We start from the raw sequence: 16,847 nt of genomic DNA, 5'->3' as shown, positions 1-16,847 counted from the left end.
TTTTTTTTTTTTTTTTTTTTTTTTTTTTTTTTTTTTTTTTTTTTTTTGTCACCATTAAAGAATTTGGATATGGAAAAAGTGAAAATTGATAAATCTTTACCTTTACCCAAATAATGTAATTATTAAATCATCCTATTCAAATAAAATCTATTAGGAAGTTAAATCATTGTATTTCTTATTTGTAGATGAGTAACAATTTATAATGAACAGAAAATAGATGAGCTCACAATTCTAGAGCCTTGTTAATATAATATCAAATGACATAAATTTTATAAGGGAATTCTTATTGTATCAAATCATGGAAGAAATACCAAAGAGATGACAATGTGGGGATCAAACATTTCTCTCTCTCTTTCTCTTTCTTTCTACCTTTATTATTTTACATCTTAATCATAGCCTTCTGTCTCTCTCCCTGGTCCTATTCTCCCTCCCTCTTCCTCCAATCCCCCTTCCTGTATTCCTCAGAAAATGGGAGCACTCCTCACCAACCCACAGGAACAGAGTAAGTCACATCAGGACTGAGCAAGACCTCTTCCTCTGTGGCCTAGCAAAGCAGCCCCTTCAAGGGGAAGTGATTGAAAAGTAGGCAACATCTGATTTGTTTCCAGTTTCTGGCTATTACGAATATAGCTGCTACAAACATGGTTGAGCAAATGTCCTTGTTGTGCACTTGAGCATATTTTGGATATATGCCTAGGAATGGTATAGCTGGATCTTGGGGAAGCACTATTCCTAATTGTCTGAGAAAGCACCAGATTGATTTCCAAAGTGGTTGTACAAGTTTACATTCCCACCAGCAATGGAGGAGGGTTCCCAATTCTCCACAACCTCTCCAGCATGTGTTGTCACTTGAGTTTTACCTTTGCTATTCTGATGGGTGTGAGGTGAAATCTCAGAGTCGTTTTGATTTGCATCTCTCTGATTGCTAAGGACGTTGAGCATCCCTTTAGGTGTTTCTCTGCCATTCTATATTCCTCTACAGAGATTTCTCTGTTTAGCTCCGTACCCCATTTTTTTAATTGGATTGCGTGATTTATTGCTTTTTAATTTCTTTAGTTCTTTATATATTCTGGATATCAACCCTCTTAATACACAGCAGCCAGTAATAAGCAATTGTGCTATTACCTCTGTGTGTATTTCAAGTGCTTTTGTATGCATACCATCAATGTCTGGAAAAATAAAAACATAGATCAAATAAAAAAGAAAAGGAGAATTAAAAAGAAAATAAATGAAAAGTGTCCATGTCAGAGACAGTCTCTACTCCCCTGACTAGGAAAGTCGTATGAAGCCTGACCAGTCCACAGGCTATATCTGTGTAGGGGGCCCAGGTCTAGTCCATGCATGGTCCTTGGTTAGTGTTCTGTAAGCCACCTTGGGACCTGGTTAGTTCCCTCTGTTAGTCTTCTTGTGGAACTCCTGTTTCCTCCATTCTTTCCTTCTCACCACTCTTCCACAAGTCTCTATAGAGTCTCCTAATGTTTTGCAAATATCAATATAGACAGACCTGACTTTTACTGTTGTATATTAAACTTGTTTTCATGATGGTGACATTTCTTCTTTGATGTTGTAAGAGCTTTTGTGACATACCACCTCTTTATTATTGTTTTAGAAGATTTCACATATTTTTATTTAGTGTGTTGTATATTTTCCTTTCATGCATGTCTGTGTACTATTGGCATACGCTATTTGCAGAGGCCAGAAGAGGGCATCAGATAGCCTACAAATAGAGTTAACAACTATCATCAGCTCATGTGGGCTTCCTGGGAACCAAACCAGGCTTGTGTGAAGGGCAACGAGTGAACAGAACCTTTGGAATGATCATAAAATCTTTCTCATCATACCTTAAAAATCCGACCTCTAAACACTGTTGGATTGAAGTCTAAATTTTCAGCTCAAAATCTTTGGAAAATACATTTAATCTTTTTTCCTTTATTATTATTTATTGCAATTTATATCATTTATTGCAATTTGTTAAACTTGTATCCCAGCTGTGGCTCCCTTCCTAGTCTCCTCCCAAGCCTACCCTATCACCTCACCCTTTTCTCTCCCATGCCCCTCCCCTAGTCCACTGATAGGAGAGGTCCTCCTCCCCTTCTGTTTGACCCTAGCCTATCAGATCTCATCAGGACTGGTTGCCTTGTCTTTTTCTGTGGACTGCAGCTCTCAGGGGGAGGTGATCATAGTGCCTTCCTCCCATCACCTACTTCTCATAAAAGGAGAGTCTGCCCCTTCTGTGCCAACTGACCCAACACATCTAGTTTCATCAGGACTGAGCAATCCTCTTCCATTAAGTTAAGACAAGGCAACCCAGAGAGGAGAGAGTGATCCAAAAGCAGGCAACAGAGTCTATGTCAGAGACAGTCCCTACTCTACTTGCTAGGCGATCCTCATAAAGACAAAGCTGTCCATCAGCTACATGCGTAGGGGACCTATGTCCCATCCATACATGCTCTTTGTTTTGTGCTTCAGTCTCTGTGAAACACACAGGCCTATGTTACTTGATCCTGCTGGTCTTCGTGTGGAGTTCTTGTCCCCTCTAGGCCCCTCTAGCCTTCCCTTTACTCTTTCAGAAGACCCTCTGAGCTCCGCCTAATGTTTGGCTGAAGATCCCAGGATCTGTTTCAATCAGCTGCTGGGTGGAGCCTCTCAGAAGGCAGTTATGCTACACTCCTATCTTCAACCAGATCAGAGTGTCATTAATAGTGTCAGGGGTTGGCTTTTTCCTATGGGGTAGGCCTCATGTTGGGCCAGTCATTGAGTGGCCATTTTCTCAATCTTTGCTCCATCTTTATCCCTGCACATCTTGTAGGTAGGGTGAATTTTGGGTTGAAAGTTTTGTGGGTGGGTTGGTGTCCCCCTCCCTCTACTGGAAGTCCTGTCTGGCTAAGATATGGAAACTTCAGATGGCATGTCCACCACAGCAAGCAGTCGCAGCTAGAGTCATCCCAATATTCTCCCAGGAGCCAACCATGTAGCAGGTCTCTATTTTTTCCTATTGATGCCCAACCCAATCAGTTTCTCTTTTCGCTCACAGCCCTCTTAACTTCCACCCCATCCCTACTCTCCCCACTTCTGATCTCCACCTTCCTTCCTCTCTCCAACCTCCCACCCAATTCCCTCCCTTCATCTACTTCTGATGTCTATTCTATTACCCCTTTCTGAGTGAAATTCAAGCACCCTCGCTTGGGCTCTCCTTATTGCTTAGCTTCTTTGGGTCTGTGGATTGTAGCATGCTTAACTTATACTACATGGCTAATATCCATTCATAAGTGAAGATTTGCCACCCATGTCTTTCCAGATGCCCCTCACTGGAGGAATGGATGCAGAAATTGTGGTACATTTACACAATGGAATATTACTCAACTATTTAAAAACAAGGAAGTCATGAAATTTGTAAACAAATGAGTGGTACTTGAAAAGATTATCCTGAATGTGATAACCTATTTGTAATTTTCAGCATATATGTAACAGCAGGAAATTATTTAAGCAGTTGTGCATCCCTTCTTTAATATGCTAGTGATACTTTTAACATAAACTGTACCTGCAAAAACTCCGTATTTGGGGAAAAAAAACATGTGTAAGGTTCTGGAAGAGGTACACTATAAATGCATGCATTTTCAAAGTCACTTGCAGTAGATGTAGTCACAGATAAATAACCAACAGAGTGACAAAAATAAGTAGTGAGTACCACATCTCATGATCTGAGCGGTAACAAGTACAGCTGTGTCTAAATTTACTACTTAGGCTCCCATGGTTATTGAGGCATATAATTCACTGGGATAAATTAGCCACTTAATTTAATATAATTATAAATCCGTTCTTAATCTTAATGTTTCAGTAGCAAACATATTAACCTTCCTTTATGTGGAAAACATTCAGCCACATTAAAATATGCTTTAACATTATGAAGAAGGTTGCCTGAGATTGTTGTATAATCCGGTTTTACACTCAGCATGTGTAAAAGAGATAAGTGGCAGGGAGGTACAACGATGCCTAGGTACAATGATGCCCACCTTGCTCTTAAAGTGATAACATGCTGAACACCATAATTTAATGTATTTATACAAAATTATAATGCAAATCACATATGGGTGAGCATTATTTTTAGTTTTTTTTTTCCCATGTAATTGTTTTGATCTGATCATCTCTATATGAGCTGGACTTTTAAAAAGTTAATACTTTCTCTCGGGAGCTTAAGCCCTGTGTGATACAAAGACTTAGATATAACAATCCTCTTGCAAATTTAGAAAAGTTTATTTGGTGTAAACTTGTACAACCACTTTTGAAATCAATCTGGCGCTTTCTCAGGAATAGTGCTTCCTCAAGATCCAGCTATACCACTCCTAGGATATATCCAAAATATGCTCAAGTACACAATAAGGACATTTGCTCAACCATGTTCATAGCAGCTTTATTTGTAATAGCCAGAACCTGGAAACAACCCAGATGCCCCTCAAAGGAGGAATGGATACAGAAATTGTGGTACATTTACACAATGGAATACTACTCAGCAATTAAAAACAAGGAAATCATGAAATTTGCAAGCAAATGGTGGGATCTAGACAAGATCACCCTGTGTGAGGTATCCCAGAAGCAGAAAGACACACATGGTATATATTCACTTATAAGTGGATTCTAGACCTAAAAGATAGGATAAACATACTAAAATCTGTACACCTAAAGAAGCTAAACAAGAAGGAAAACCTGGGGTAAGATTATCAATCCTCACTTAGAAAGATATATGGGATAGACATTGGAAGTAGGAGAAAACAAGAAACAGGACAGAAGCCTACCACAGAGGACCTCTGAAATACTCTGCGTAGCAGTGTATCAAAGCAGATGCTGAGACTCAAAACCAAAATTTGGGCAGAGTGCAGGGAATAATATGAAAGTAAAGGAAGTTAGTTAGACCTGGAGAGGACAGGAGCTCCTCAAGCACCAAATATTTCTGGGCACAGGGGTCTTTTCTGAGACTGATTCTCCAACCAAGGACCATACATGGAGATAATCTAGAACCCAAGTTTAGATGTAGCCCATGGCAGCTGAGTCTCCAGTAAGTGTAACAGGGAATATTTCTGACATGAACTCAATGGCTGGCTCTTTGACATCCCCTCTACCTCTGAGGGAGGAGCAGCCTTGTTAGGCCACAGAGTAGGACTCTGCAGCGAAGCCTGATGAGACCTGATAAGCTAGTATTAGATGGAAGGGGCTGAGGATCACCCCTATCAGTGGACTTAGAGAGAAGCAGGGAGGAGATGAGGGGAGGGTGAGATTGGGAGGGAGTGGGGGAGGGGGCTACAGCTGGATACAAAGTAAATAAACTGTAATTAATATAAAAATAAAATTAATTAAAAAACAAAGAAGATCTATTTTAGTAAAAATAATTAAATTTTTAAAAAAAGTTTATTCAGATGTAAGCCTGATTTTCTCAATCAAAACAAAAGGGGACATACTGTATCTGTTTATTTTCTTTTGTGATTAACAGCTTCTGAGAGTCTGCTGAACTGCAGATTCATTTGAGTCACACCTTTCTAAATGACTCACTATAGATTGTTATGTTTTCTAGCAGGTAATATATGTAAGACAGCACTATGAAATGAAATAACACCAAATCCGTCTATTTACTTTCCACATGTTCTAACTCATAATTACTCTATTAAAACCATTAAGAACCTAGTGTCTTTTGTTTGTTTGTTTGTTTTAATAGAAATTTTGGAAATCAAGTTGTCTTTAGACTCCATTAAAAAAATAGACAAGTTTGGAATCTAAATGTTTGATTCCCCAGAAAGTATAAACAGATACACAAAAAAGGTAAAAGGTAAACTGGAATGCTTGAGAAGAATTTCCCAGTAAAAATATGGCAGCCACAGAAGTATGCTGAGTACTTTTTTGTATCCAGTGAAATGTAAAATAATCAATTAACTTTTAAAGTAAATGAAACAGTGATGTAACAGATGGAGTGAATTTAGAAAACTCAAAAACTCTATCCATTGAGAAGAATGATATAAGGCAAGACTGGTTAAAGTAGGCTGATTCTTCAAAGTAGACTTAAAACAAAGTTCTTAACCTTATTTATTTTATGTTCATTTTTTTCTCTTACAACAGTTTTGTATAAACATCAGGACTGTGCTCTCTTCAAGATGCTTTCCCACTCTCAAATGTCATTGCATATAAAGATTTGTGCTAGGAAGAGAGGAAGAAAATGATTCTCTCAAGTTATTTTACCTAAAGCTTCTGAGACTACTAATTTGCATAGAGAAATGTGTGTGCGAGTATGTACATAAATCCAGAAGAAACCAAGTGCCTTTCCTCTAGTCTCAAAAGGAGTGATTAGTAAACACCAGCTTAAACCAAAATATGCTTGAATATTTTTGCCTCTTGGCTGCTCTTTGAATCAACCTGTCTGCCCTTGACATATATGATTGACAAAGTGTAGTCAACCATACCAAGGTAAAGGAGGGGAGATTTATAACTGTTTAATAGAATCCAGTCATAGAAAACAAGCTTTGTACAAGGGTGCAGTAAAAAGGTCCTCTGGAGTATGTCACACGTTATAGTAATCCTTTATTTTTTTTAAAGGAGTTATCAAAAAGTCTTCATGAACACAAAGAAAGCTATTTTCATTCATATGTAGACTTTCTCCATAAGCACAAATATGTACCATACATTGAAATGTGGATGGTGGAGAAATAGCTATTAATTCTAAAATATTCTTTTAAGGATTACCAGGTAGAGACAGTTGCATTCATTGTCTTATTTGAGTAATGAAGTTATAACTTTTAATCACCAAGGGCCCAAGTTAAAATATGCAAACCTAAAAGTAATTTAAAGTACAATTAGACATGAAATAGAAAATAAGTATAATATTTACCTTTCTATCACCTCTGTGATTACTTTAGGACAATTATAAAAAACCTAATTAAAAATACAGAGAGAAAGGAAGTATACATCTGGGCTGAGAAAAAAAAATTAAAGGATGCTCTTCATTTCTACAATTGTTAAAATTCAAAGTTGAGCAAAGCCCTCTGTCATTAGCCAGTGTTGAAAAATTGGTGACTTTCTCTACTTGACTTTCACAAAGAGAAATGTCCATGGTCTGCCTCAATAACTTTAATATTACTTAGAGAAAAAAAATATTTCCACCATATTCTAAAATATGATCTTCCAATTAAACAAATAATTTACAGTATTGGATTAGTATTTTAGTACTGACATCTAAGTTAATTTTAAAGCTAAATCCTAAAATATACCCAATAGTCCTTTTCCCCACATTATTGTCCACTATGTGTTACAGGATCTGATTTTAATGGCACCCCACATTAGTTGCTACTGTCAATCTTAATTTCCATTCATCAGTCACATTTTTTTTCTTTCTTTTTTTTTTTTCTATTTTATCTCCTTGGCAGATTTGAGGTAAATGTTGTACAATATTCCTCAAACTGGTTAAACCTGATGTTTTTAAAGTAATTAAGATCAAATCTCTGAGAACTTAGAATATGATGTTTGATTCATCATTAATTCTCTTTATATGCTTCTCAGAATACAATGAGAGAAAAGCTGAAAAAAATCACTCAACCGTATTCCCAGCACTTCACTGCTGGCACTAGACATACGGAGTTTCTCCCACATGCGTCCTAATTTTCTAGTGCACAAAACATTTGCATTCAACTCAATTCGTTAAAGTCAAATTAAACTTGAATATAAAATAAGACAGTTTATTTCTGTAACCATCTAAATGATATTAGAAGCTGACCTCCCATCCAGCTTTTAAATCTTGGCTTTCCAGCTCCTGCCCCACCTGCTGTAAAAGGTAAATTTCCTGTTTCAAACCAGTCATGTTCTGGAGCATAGGTCCATCAATGGTGGGGTACTTAAACACAGGCATCTCTAATAACAAAGGACATTACAAAGAATAAAGATAAACATGAATAAGGAAGCAGTGAATACAACAGCAGAACCTGGGACAAAACCCCAACAACTCTGCTACCTGAGGAAGTTCCATTAAGCTGACATTAAGCAATCTTTACACTCCCTAACACTGCATTTTTAATGATTTTTGTAAAAAATTCATTACTTAAACATGACTTAATAAATCAATGGCAGTTACAAATTAACTCCACTGTCAAACAATTACCCTCACCAGATACCAAGAATCTTAAGAAAGTTCTCATCTGGTAATCATTTGATAGGTTCCAGGGCAATCATCTCCTATATTGAGAATACTCTAGAATGAATCAGTCATTGCCTACCTCACTATCATACACGATTCTACGAAGTTGTGTACACACGATAGCATTTTTGCTTTATCCTCTTTTTATTTTTATTATCTATCTATCTATCTATCTATCTATCTATCTATCTATCTATCTATCATCTATCTATCTATCTGTTTGTTTATTTATTTTAGCTTGAGTAGGTAACCTATAATTAACCCTGAGACTGGATGCCCTATCTTTACTTTATTTTTATTTTTTATATTAATTATAGTCTATTCATTCTGTATCTTCATTCCTTCCCAATCCCACCCTCCCTCCCTCATCTCCTCCCATGCTCCTGTCCACATCCACTGATAGAGGAGGTCTTTCTCCCCTTCCATCTGACTCTAGCCTATCAGGTCTCATCGAAACTGCCTACATTATCTTCCTCTCCATCTTTACTTTTTTAATCAACCTTGCTGCTTTAAAGATTTCACTAAATCCTGTGGCTTTACATAACAGGTATATATAGATGAACATCAAGCAAAAAAAAATGTGGGGTGCAATACCGTATCAGCATTAATATCCAAAATAAATAATGAAACTTCTGTTTTAAAGCCTTTAAAGCAAACTTTGTTTAAGAAATCCGCAGGTCGGCAGGGTGGAGATGAGGGAGGGAGAGTGGAATTGGGAGGGAATGAGGGAGCGGGATACAGCTGGGATACAGAGTTAATAAAATGTTACTGATAAGAAAAAAAAATTAAAAAAAAAGAAATCCCCCGGTCAAAGTGTGAACTTGTTAATAGTCACTGACAATATTTGCTTATTCAAAGTTACCTGAGCACATCAGGATGTTTTCAGACAATTTAATTTTATTTTTAATGACAGTGTATGTGTTTTACCATTTCATTAAGTCACAATAAGTATTCTAAATATTACATTGCATGCAGTGAATATAATGTTAAAATGTTGAAATTCTAGGACCCTGTAGCTTCTCTTAAATTATGTTTTCATTCTTTTAAAATAGAGTCTAATATATTGAAAAAGAAAGTCAGCCAGTATATAAGGAATTGATTATTCTGTATATATTAATACAGGAAATTTATTATGGCAACAGTTTTCTTTAACCAACTAGTTTCCCAATGATTTACATAGAGACACCATAATTTATTATTAAGCTGTAGTCACTGTGCTGGGAAGATTCTGAGCTATTCTAATACTACTACCTTTAAAACTCACCCAAAATCCAATGACTTGTCAAACTGATGAGTCCCAGGCAGCTTCTGCTTCATCAATCTGCCTTCATGGCACTCTTCTCTTGACCTCTTTCTTGCTCCTAGTCCATCCTGTCTCATTGTTGAGCTCCTTCCATCCTTTCTCCTGCTACATCTTTTGCTCTTTGACTCTCCTGCCTTGTAGTCTCCCTATCCAAAGCCAAGGAACCTAAACTGTCTGTCTGTCTTCTGCCCATTCATAGGCTTTAGCATCTTTATTAACCAATCAGGGATAATTTGGGGTCATTTCCTTATGTCACATGGATACATGAGATAGTTCAGCAAGGACATTTGTTAACTATGTTCATAGCAGATTCATTTGTAATATCCACAGTCCTGAAACAACCTAGATGTCCGTTAAATGATTAAATAAAAACTGTGGTACACTCACACAATGGAATACCATACAGCCATTAAAAACAAGGAAATCATGACAGACACACAAGTTATGTACTCATGTGTAGGTGGAGTTTAGCTATGTAGTACAGGATAAACATACTATAATGCACAGACCCCACGAAGATAAGTAATGAGAAGGTCCCATGGGGATGATGCTTAAATCTCATTCAGAAGGGGAAAAAGAATATAAAGCAGGAGTGGATGAAGAAAGGAAACAGGGGAGGGGAGGGCGTGCAGAGGAAAAGAGGGTGGAAATCAGAAGTGAGAAGAGCATAGGTGGAAGGTCAGATGGCTTGGAAAGAGAAGAGTAACCAAGGGCAAGGCATTGCTGAGACAAGCTGAAGACCTATGACATGGTAGGCTCCTGGGAGGATATGAGGAGAAACTCTAGCTAAGACTCGTAGAAGTGGGGTTTGTGGAGACTGAAGAGAATGCTTTCTGGCCAGAGGACTTCTAGTGGAGGGAGGGGAACACCAAACCACTCACAAAAACTGACACCAATTTTACACTGCTCACAAGATGTGCAGGTTTAAATTTAGAGCAAAAATTGAGGGAATGTCCAGCCAATGCCTAGCCTACCCTGAGGCCCACCCCATGTGAGACATCCAATCCTTGACACTATTAACAATACTCTGCTTTGCTTGCAGATGGAACACTAGCATAGATGTCCTCTGAGAGGCTCCACCAGGAGGTATTTCTTTCATAGTATGGTGGCCAGATAAATAAGTAAAACATGCATTTAAATTTAAATTCATGATGAAATGGCTATTAAATGGCTATTTAAGACTGGTGGCTACATCAACATTAAGTTAACTATTTGTTCTTCTGCCAAATTTCAACTTTGACTGGGAGTTCTATATTGCTGTATGTTTTATTTTTTTTATTTTTTTAATTTTATTTTTTCTTATCAGTTACATTTTATTAACTCTGTATCCCAGCTGAATCCTGCTCCCTCATTCCCTCCCAATCCCACGCTCCCTCCCTCATCTCCACCCTGCCCCTTTCCAAGTCCACTGATAGGGGGGGACCTCCTCCCCATTCATCTGATCCTGTTTTATCAGGTATCTTCAGGACTGGCTGCAAAGTCCTCCTCTGTGGCCTAACAGGACTGCTCCTCCCTTGGGGGTGGGGAGGTCAAAGAGCCAGTCATTGAGTTCCTGTCAGAAATAGTCCTTGTTCCCCTCACTATGGGAAACCAACCAATTGGTTACCGAGCTACCACAGGCTACATCCGAGCAGAGGTTTTAGGTTATATTCATACATGGTCCTTGGTTGAATGTCAGTCTCAGAAAAGACCCTGTGCCCAGACATATTTGGTCCTTGTGGAGCTCCTATCCTTTCCCCATCATACTAACTTCCCTTCTTTCATATGATTCCCTGTACTCTGCCGAAGGTTTGGTCATGAGTCTTTGTATCTGCTTTGAAAACACTGCTAGTTAGAGCCTTTCAGATTAAAGGCAAATCTTTTACAGTCTTGAGAACTTAAAGGAATGGTAAAGAAACAATCCTGTAATCCAGCTATGGCTAGGAACAGTAGAAGGAGAGACATGTATGTTTTAATCTGACACCAGTGATTTTGAAAATATCAGTCCATTCTGAAATGTCTATTTACTTATGTAATATTTACTTTTTGGGCACGTATTTTATAGCAACAACACTAACATACACTCAAATTCCATGAGCAACAACACACACAGTTCTTGCAAGAGCTTATTAGGGGCAACAAAGAAAACTGATGCCCCTTGACAGCATGGATTGTGCAACAGCTGCTTTAGTGGCTGCCGGGACAGGGGGGTGTAGCATTATCTCAGTCACTTGTGGCAGGTAACAGGATGGAGGCCCTTCCTATTTGTGGAAGACAAGTAGAGTCACACTCAACAAAGAAGTAGTGGGTGTGTTTAACACTACTAATACAGAACACTGAGTTATTTACAAATGAATAGAAATATATTTCTTGGGCTACACAAAAGAATCAGTAGAGGTTTATGCAACAAGCATGAAAAAGAACCCGTGGTTCAAGCATCATACTACATTAAAACAACAGAAAATTTTTGTCACAGAAAAAGAAATGATCTCTTTGTTAGTGAATTCTTGTCGTTTATTATCACATGACTTCTTTTCATTTGTAGTCCTAAATCCATAATTGTATTACCTCCCTTCCCACATATTTTATAGTTCCCATGCTGTAGTGTCCTGTAGAATTAATTCTTTATATACATGTTCATAATTTTTTTAAATTTTATTTTCATTACATAGAGTATTGATTTTTTTCTTTTCTTTTGTGGTTTTGTTTATTCTCTTTTCTTTTCTTTTCTTTTTTCTTCTCTTTTATTTTTTTCCTGAAAGCCTCAGCGTAGACCAGGCTAGCCATGAACTCACAGAGATATTCCTGTCACTGTCCCCAAAGTTCTGGGATTTAAGACATGTAGTACAAGTCTGATTCACTTTCTATTGTAAGAAAAACAGTTAATGAAACTATTGTTTTAGTAATTTAGTTATTAATATTTTTAATTTTAATTTTTATATTAATTACAGTTTATTTGCTTTGTATTCCAGCTGTAGCCCCTTCCTTCATCCCCTCCCAATTCCACCCTCCCTCCCTCTTCTCCCTGCCTCTCTCTAAGTCCACTGATAGGGGTGGTCCTCCTCTCCTTCCATCTAAACATAGCTTATCAGGTTTCATCAGGACTGGCTGTACAGTCCTAATCTGTGGCCTAACAAGGCTGCTCCTCCCTCAGAGGTAGAGGGGAGGTCAAAGAGCCAGCCATTGAGTTCATGTCAGAAATATTCCCTGTTACACTTACTGGAGACTCAGCTGCCATGGGCTACATCTAAACTTGGGTTCTAGATTAGCTCCATGCATGGTCCTTGATTGGAGAATCAGTCTCAGAAAAGACCCCTGTGCCCAGATATATTTGGTGCTTGTAGAGCTCCTGTCTTCTCCAGGTCTTACTAACTTCCTTTACTTTCATATTATTCCCTGCACTCTGCCCAAGGTTTGGTTATGGGTCTCAGCATCTGCTTTGATACACTGCTAGGTAGAGTCTTTCAGAGGCTCTCTGTGGTAGGCTTCTGTCCTGTTTCTTGTTTTTTCCTACTATTAATAAATCATTTTTCTAATCATCTAGGACTTATGTACATTAAATAATTATCTATTTTAACCACACACTAGGCTTCTAAAAATAAAAATAAGCACCATTTTACATATTGTAAGATAATCTAGAGAAGCATTTTAATATTTCCAAATATATAAAATATAAGTTGTTAGTACTGTGACTTGCAATGATTGCAAACACAAATTTGTACTTCCCCTTCATTTCTCCAGATATTTGAATTCAAGATGTTTGAACAATCTCAAAGACTCAAAAGTTCTTTCATCATAAAAATTGTAATCAAAGACACATGTACTTATTTTAGAGCCACATTGTAATTCGTGTGAGAAACAACAATAAATTTTGTCCCTGTTACTAAAATTCTGACAGGAAAATAAATGATAATACTACAAGATTGCATACATTTAATTAAAAACACATAAAACAACAATTCAGAATCATAATTAATTTACCCTAACACTTAACAATATCAACTATAAATTTATGTATAAAGGATAAAAACTAAAATTGAGAAATTGTGTCTAAACTATGTTCAACAGAAAAAGTCAAAGATGGGGTTTTGTATACTCTGACTTCCTACTAAACAGTCTGATGACAATGTGACCACTGTTATTTGGAAGACATACATGATGAACAAAGAAGATCTGTATTCTCATAAATTTCAAAATTATGCTCACATTGTAGTTTTCTTGAAAAAGAAAATCATTTAGGTCATTTGTACATTACCCAGTCAATTGGAATTCTTTGGTTATGCATTTTGTTCCAATGAGAATAGCTGCAGAAATGGAAAAGAAAATGAGATGATATAATTAATGTTCTTGACTACATGGTATGAAATATTCAAAAGATTTTCATCCTGCTCAAGTAATCCTTATTATAGAACCTGGCTATAATTATATTAAAGATTACATTCTTTAAAAAGCCACTCATAATAACTAACATATCTCAGTGCAGATATGAGAGCAAGAGTTCTAATTCCTCAGTCTATCAGGATGGTTGACATGTTTCTCTACCAAAGGACTGCAGCTAGCAACTCTTGTGAGTCTTCAGATAAATGTGCCTATTAGTCCCACAAGCTAGTCAGATCACAGGTTTCTAAAGACCCCAGGAACAGTACTTCTCTAACCCTTATATTACTTTTAGATGTGACATTGCTCGCATACAAGACACAACTGAAGCTTTCATTCTTTTCCTTATAAAGAAGGAGTTCATAGGAATATAAGGAGAAAAAGAAAAGTCTGAGTAAATGAATAAACTTTTTGAATCTGTGCAGATTTAGTGCAACTGTTTATTTTGATAGAGGTAGAATATGTGCCTAATAAAATTGTCAGAATAAGTTTTATGTTTTTTATGGTTTAAGCCATAAAAAAGAAACATTCAGGTTTCTGTTATTTCTTATCTTAAAGCAATGCTGTAATTTATATGGAACACTTACAGGTAGTTAAATGTGTCTTATATTTAAGAATATAACTTATTCTTAAATAACACAGGGTTTCACCCAGGAATCATTTATTAGTTTCTTAAAATGTTGATTATATTCAAATTTTCTGTGTAGGAATGACGGGAAATAGATCTTTACAATGATCTGTCTAGACATAATTTCATTCAACACTATTTTTAAAAATGCTAAATAATTAAACTCAGTAGAAAAGCTTTAAAATAGTGCACACAAATTTAAAAAGCATGTGCTCTATATCCACTATTGTGAATATTGTGAATATTCAATATTTCTAAATACTGAACTATCACGACCACACTGTGAAATAAATGGGTCCCTGCCACCTCCCAAGTCTTATTTCAGTGACTTTATTTAGTTAAGTGAAGCCATAGAAATACAGCATGACTTTTTGCATAGATATATAAAACTAAAACAGGAAAATGAGATATGATATTGAGCAGAAAGAAAAAAACAGGAAGAAATTATAGGAGAACTGTGCAGTTGTTTCAAAGAAGCACTAGGTTTAATACACAAGCACATAAGCACATGCACAGAATCATCTAGAACTTTTCTGTGTGAGAGGTTATTACCTGTATTGATTTTAGTTTACAAGGTTGCAAGTCCTTTTCCTGCCTTCCTGTTTGAGATGGTAACATAAAATCCACAAATAATACCCATCCGGAGAGTCAGTCTCACTAGAAGGATCCTAGGAGCCACAGCCCATTAATCTTATCACGACTCTGGTCCACTCAGATATAAAACACAGAATAGCCTCCTGAGGGCTTAAAGAAATTAATCCCCTATCACTGATCTGAGCTCCCCAGAGAAATATTTAAAGATAGTAACATAAATCAAGAAATGACCATGCATGCAGGCACATATATATGCAAATTCAGAATCACAGATATTGACAACTACGTCTGGGCAAAGAATTCAAGTATAGATGCTACTTAAAATTGAGGGCAAATTAAATATTCACATCAATAGCCACAGCTTAATCACAACTACTACCTTTGTGCTGAGCTTTTACCTTCCAGCTACTTGTTCCATTGTCAGTCTCCTGTGACATCTGCTGCTCTGACACAGCTCTACCAGGCTTAAACAACAATTGGAGGGAAATCTGAAGTAAAACAAGCAAAGTGGAGACAGAGGTAACCAAAAGCCCTTTCATGTCCAGTGAGCAAAGATTAATTTTATTCACCATTTATCACAACAGGACCATCATCACACCAACCTTCAAGTTCCTCTTTTCCTTATTGGGATAAGAAGAACAAGAAAGAAGCAGAAAGTGTGGACCTCTGGGAGCAATTGCATGCTGGATTGGCAAATGCAAGCAAGTGAGCTTCCTGGAGGCAGCCCACCCGGTTTTTGTAGCTCTGAGGAATGAATGTGTCTCTGGTCTGAACAAAACCCTCAGGGATTTTTGTCTCACTACTGCTTATTGCTGCTACCCTGCCTTCCCATGCTTGTCTCCCATGCCTGGCATAAAGCAGATGAGCATGAGTAGACCAACACTACCTCTCGCATGATATTATTCCTCCATAACTGCTACTCTCTGTTGGGCAGATTCCCACAAATGATTTTATAATTCCTGGTAATGATTCCTGAATTAATTAAAATTAATTGATTATTTTTTTTCTTATATTAATTATAGCTTATACTTATATATATATATACACTCACATATAACTAAACATATATACTTATGTATATACAATATATATTATATATATATATATACATACATACTTCATAACATATTTTGACATATTTGCTTTGAGTAGCCCACTAAATCCAGTTAGTGCTGCTGTATGGGCATGGATGTGTGGTTTTCCACTAAGCCATAAGATTCCTGTCAATGACTACATCCTTCATAGGAGTCACCAAAATCAAAAAATTACTCACTGGTCATTGTTTGATGTACTTTCTCTGAATTGACAGAATATCACAAGGTGGGTTGTTTTTTCTCCAAATTCAGGAGGTTGAGATTATAATATCAAAGAGTAAAAAAGGTCATGTTCTAATGAAGCCTTTCTTTGTGGCTGGAAGAGGACAGAAATCTCAACCTGCCCTCACGTTATCTTTCTTTTATTGCTCTATCTTTTCTTGAGTAGCAATTTATAATTTTTTTCAAATGCATATGGACTTTATTTACTTATAAAAAACTGCATACAGTAAGAAAGGTTATGAAACAATCAGGAAAGCTATATGTAATAGTTTCATTCAAAATGTTTAGCTCCTTTTTAATTAGCAACCTTGAAAAAAATTCTATTTATCCTATCTGGGTGAGTGTAACATTAAACGTTCTCTATTCTATCTTGTATTTATCAACTTAAAAAAAAATATCTTTCTAGACCTTCAAACATTTTCTTGAATCCTAAACAACTTAAGCACTCTATGATTTTAATGATTTTGCTTTCAAAAGGCA

Source organism: Psammomys obesus, unplaced genomic scaffold, assembly GCF_907164565.1.
Source record: "Psammomys obesus unplaced genomic scaffold, mPsaObe1.curated_primary_1811, whole genome shotgun sequence".
Taxonomy (NCBI): domain Eukaryota; kingdom Metazoa; phylum Chordata; class Mammalia; order Rodentia; family Muridae; genus Psammomys; species Psammomys obesus.
Note: the sequence above shows the minus strand (reverse complement) of the source record.